Genomic DNA, 6,000 nt, shown 5'->3' with positions numbered 1-6,000 from the left:
CCACCTTACATGCGTTATAATAGTTCTTTACAATTACAGGGGCCAAACTCAGATCAAGACCCTGCCCCAATCTTAATGCCCACTCCACCTTCGTCTTTACTCCTTCATTACAGAACTGCGCCCACCTATATTGCGCCCCTTGGCAATCATATCTATTCTCGAATCCACTGTATATTACTTGTGAGGGTAATGTAATTGAAGCTGAACTGGCCTGTTTCCCCTAAAAAAAAATATATAGAATTGGTAACAGACAGGGAAGGAATAGTAAAATATGTATGTATATATATATATAAGTAAGTGTTCTTCCCATATATATATGTATATATATATATGTGTGTGTGTGTGTACATTTCCTTCCCACATATGTACACTTCTCTTACATTTTTCTTAAGCACATTGTGCACAAAGAAAATGTTGTTGTATTTATTGTGCACATAGAAAATGTTGTATTTATTATGCACATAGAAAAAATGTTGTTGTTGTTGTATTTCATTATGCTCACATATAGAAAAAATGTATTTCGAATGGAATGGAAGAAGAAGGAAAGAGAAGTAATGACTAACCTGTGGTAGTTCTGATAGTGGCGATGCTGCTGTGACTGGTTTGTGACTGCCACCAGATTGGCATGTCAATTCCTTCGGTTCGTTATATTCCCCCCTCTTCCCTTTTTCTTTGCTCTTAAATTTGGGACAATAGGAATCTCCGTCTCTTCCTTCGCAATATTTACTAACTGCTGTATATGTTGACGTAGGTACCTTGAAATGGGTCTCACAATTTCCTTTGTCGCAATATTTCTGACACTCTTGGTTATTCTTCAGTAGATTATTATAGTTATAGTTGTAATCAAAGAGTATTTTAGCCTTTTGGAAAAGGTCGTCGTCAATACCTTGATATGGATTTCCATACTTAGATGTATGATCGAATTCTGCCAGCTTCTTATAAATTGCCTTCATAATCATTGAGAATTTTTTGGTCCCCCTCCATTGTGCCCCTATTACTTTATCACCTAACCAATAATAAAAGAAATATGGAAGATCCTCATCCCCTAGCATATCCAACCAATCCCCCCTTCTTTCCTTACATACGTTACAGTAGTTTTGTGCAATTGTAGTGGCCACATCCCAAGTACTCCCACCGTACGACGATAATGAATTTTTCAGTTGTGTTTCCAGTTCACTAGGGTTCCTATTTGTTCCTTGGAATCTACAACTCTTTCCCTCTCCTCCGCTGTCTAACGCATCGTATACTTTTTTTGAAGGTAACTTATCAGAAGCGGACCCTCCCTAAAAGTGTAAAATTGAAATATGTGTGTGTATATGTCCATATATATCCATGCATATCCATATATTTACACTATAATTATATGATATACATGCGGAATATTATATATATGTACACATATTAATCTATGTGCATTTTCCAATAGTGTAAATGTGAATTGGTTTTATTATTCTTTTTTAACCATTTGTGTTTTTAGGTATAATATATGCTTTTTCATATATATAATAAAGTGATGTTAGAAGATGCTGTTCCTTTCTTTCCTTTCTTTCCTTTGTTTCCTTCTTATTCCTTTTTATTCCTTCTTTTTCCTTCTTTTTCCTTCTTATTCCTTTTTTCCTTTATGTAATTGTTACATTGTTATATTATTGTACCTTCCATATATATGGGACTATTCGAAATATTGTACATTAATATTATTATGATGTGGAAAATGTGATTATTCTTCGAAGAACATTCACATTATTATTATACTATTATTATAATATTATTATTATTACTACTATTGTTATTAATATTATTATTATTAATATTATTATTATTATTTATTAATATTATTATTGTTATTTATATATACATGCTCGCACGCGCACGCACGCGCATGCTCCTTTCCTTTTCTTTAATAGTGGTTAAAATTTTATGTACACTAACTTTTTTTCCTTCCCCTTTTTGCTTTTTTCATTGATCACAGCATACATAATTCCTTTACACAGAATATGCATGCACCATTCTCTGAGCTATAATTCCACTCTGATTTATATTGTATACTACGTACTAATTTTACCGTACCGTCCCTCCTTTAATTTTTTACTTTTCCTATTTTTCTGTTTTCCATATTTTACGAAAGTGTATTCAAAGTTTTTTTTGTGTAAATCAATATAAGTTGCACAAAAAAAAATTTCCTACTTCACTTTATTTTGACTTGGTTCGTGAATTTCTTTTTACATAGGAACAAAATGTTGATTTATTTTTTTTTACAAGTTCTTATCTTTATAATTTTTTTTTCTACCTTCTTCTTTTCTTTTTTTTCCTTTTTTAAGATGTATAATAAGAAATATAGAACGGTCATTAGTACAGTTTGTTTTTTCTTTTCCCCTTTTCTTTTTCTTTCATATGCATAAATACTTTTTTGAAAAGAGGTAAGCACACTTTTTCGTTATTTCTTTAGTCTCTTTTTTCCCTTTTGAATATATTCATGTGAACATATACAAATTTCTTCCCTTCTGTGGGCGCATTTCACAATTATGAACGTAGCATAAATATAGCTATATGTCCTTAGAATTAATAGAAAGGAAGGGGAACATATTACATGTTACATGCGTCCATAACCTATATTATTTCTTCTCTGTTGTGGTGGTTGTTGTTCATGTCCCCTTCCATTATTTGTCCTCCTAGGTGATCTACCACCATTATAGATGGTAGAATTGTCTATTGAGCTCAAAGTGGAACCTATAGTAGAACCCTCTATGGAATATGTTTTTGAGGTGTCGTCGTCATCGAAGTCACGTTTAACAAAACTTCTTTTTCCTCTTCTTCCTCCTTTAAAATGATTACCAAACCAAGAAGGTAGAAGATTATACTAAAAATAAAAGGAGTGGAAAGAGGAAAATAGAATCATATGTAATACATATATATGCTTATGTATATTTATATATAAATGTACACATATAAATAAAATGTTATTATTTATATATTCCCAAATATAAGGTGCTAATTATTACTTTATATAAGAAGAATGCTAATGCAGGTAGTCCTACGGCAATTGGGATTATAGAAGATACGATAGGAGTGATTTTGTTTGTGGTGATACCGGCTACTCCGGATGTGGATTCAGCTGATGTTGCTGTGCGTTCTACCTGCCTTGGTGTAGTTACTACGTTACATGCCAAATTTGACACTTCACTTAATTTCCCCACTTCTTGGTCAAAATTTTCCCCAAGTTCTTTGCAAAATGTATTCCGTGTCTCTTGTCCATTATATTGTGTATGCATGTTCATGTAAGCATTAGTAATTCCCTCTAAGTACTTATGGTACTTCTCAGTACAGGAAGCCGTAGCACCACCATCACCATTGCTTATTTGTTGTTGTATTTTTGTGCTGTCCTTGCGGTAATCAAATAGCAATTTTCTTTCTTTGAAATATTTATGGTGCTTATTCTTAGTGCATGTAAAGTAGCAACCATGATCAGTTCCATGTTCCTCTACAGCACTTTTAAGTAGATTCATAGCTTTCTTCCAGGATGCACCATTCTTAATTTCTCTACATAGCATTTTTCCCACCCAAAAATAGAAAAAATCACAATACTGCTTATTATTAGGCTTCGGGCCGCTGCCCTTCATTTTATGCACGTAGCACAATGCTTGTATAATTCTGTCTTCATGCACTTTAATGTTGGAATCATCAACCCACTTATGCTTTATTTGTTTGGGCCATGACCAGTTACTATCACAATGCCCCGAACCTTCATTGAATTTACTGTAGAAATCTCTATATGAAGGTAATTCTTTTAATTTTTTCACCTACAGAAAAGGAAAAGGTAATTAACGCAAAACATGTATATATGTATTTCTTTATATAACCACATATGCTATCTTCATTATATTGCACTATTCACATCAAAAGTGTTATATATGCACATCATATGGAATTATTCATATTAGGTGCATAATTCCATCATATGATGTGTATAATTATTCATATTATGAATAATATTCATATTTATTTCCGAGTAAGTGGACGTACCCCTAATGTTCCTTGTGGCACGTCTTCTTCCTCGTCGAGGTTGAGGTCGTCGATGTCCGTTCCGTCTTCAGCGTCGTCAGCGTCAGATTCCTCTGAGTCCTCTTCTTTCTTTTCGCTCTTAGACATTGCTGCACATGGCAATGTTAGTTTCTTATTTTGATCAAAATATTTTTTATATTCATTTTTAATATTGCAACTATCCGTGTCTTCACCCCCTGAACACATACTAAATATATTTTCATATGCTATAGAAACTCTTTGCAGGTAACCTGTATATTCCTCCGTACAAAGTATGTTCCGGCTTTCCGCTCCACTGTGCTTAGTATTATAGTTATAGGAGAAATCAAATAGTTCCTTAGCCTTTCCGAAAATGGGTTCACCCATACCATTGTATGCAACATCGCACTTCCATTTAGGTTCGAGGTCATTCAGTAATTTATAAATATCTTGGGTGGCCTCCAGGTAGTTAAACTGCTTTTCGTCTTTTACTTGATCAATTATCCAATAAAATAGGAAACCACAGCGATCATCATTGGTTAAATTGATATCCTGATTTTGACGTGCGTAACAGCAGGCCTTTTTAATTTTGTCCTTATGTTGTGTGAAATATTTACGGTACGACCACGCACCATTTTTCAACTCATTAGAGCCACAATCAGTAGTTCTTCCATTCTGGCCTAGCGCTTTATATATCTTTACAGAAGGCAATTCATCTGTACTTGCTTCCTGCTAAAAGTATAATTAATGACAAATAAAAAAACATATAAGTAGATATGCTCATTTTCTTCCATATAATTCCATATTCCTTTCCTGCATTTACAAATGAAATACTGAATGCATAATAATATACACATTCCTTAATTTTGAATAGAAAAAAACAAACCTGTTCTGATGGCGCCATTTTATCTCTCTGTAGTGGTATATGTTCTTCTTCCTACTTATATATAATATACTTTTATGTTAAGAAGAAAAATTGTTGTTCTTTGTTGATTCATTCATTTAAAAGGGACGATTCTTTTTAGAGCAATTTATTATAGAATACACATTTATTATAGAATGCATATTATGCATTATTCATTTTTAAAGCTATTTATTTTCTTTTTAAGGAGCAATTATTTTCTTTTTTTAAAAAGCAGTGCAATTATTATTATAGAATACACATTTATTATAGAATGCACATTATATGTGTATTCATTTTTAGAGCAATTTATTTTGCTTTTTTTTAAAGTAGCAATGCAATTTATTATAGAATACACATTATGCATTATTCATTTTTAAAGGGTTTGATGTAGTATGGAAGTAGCGGGAATAATTTTACTTGCTCGTTCTTCCCCCTCACTTTGCAGTTATTTTTATTAAACATTTCGTATTTCCTCCCTTTTCAATCATACATGTATATATATATATGCACTTTGTTCAATTTTTTTAAGGAATTATATTCCCTTATATTTATGCACCAAATTTATCACATATATATATAATTAAAGAAGAAATAAGGAAGAATAAATGTAGTGGAACCATAAAAATGAAAAAAAAAGAAATGAAAAAGAAGGAAAGAAAATAAAAAAAAATGCCACTTTGCTCTTTCCTCATACATTGTATGCGCTGTATACATATACTGTGTGTGCTGACATAGCCTCACTTCATGTCAATTGTGCGACACATTACATTATATTCCAAAGTGCGTTACATCACATACGACGGTGTTACATCCGACCGTAACCTAAATTTCGACGATGACCTGGTCTACTATTGTCTGTTCCTGCTCCTGTTCTTCCTCTTCCTCTGTTAGACGGTCTTGTGTTGTATGCACCAGATCCTACTGTGGAATTTTCGCTTGTATCCAGTATGGAATCCCTTGTGGAAGCCTCTGTAAAAGTGTCGATTTCACGCCCCACAGATCTTTTTCCTCTTCTTCTTTCATTTGAATGGTTACCAAACCAAGAAGACCATGGTTTATACTGAAAGAAGTGAAGGAAG

The sequence above is a fragment of the Plasmodium coatneyi genome, chromosome 11 (genome assembly GCF_001680005.1).
Source record: "Plasmodium coatneyi strain Hackeri chromosome 11, complete sequence".
NCBI classification, from domain to species: Eukaryota; Apicomplexa; class Aconoidasida; order Haemosporida; family Plasmodiidae; genus Plasmodium; species Plasmodium coatneyi.
This window is presented reverse-complemented; position numbering follows the sequence as displayed.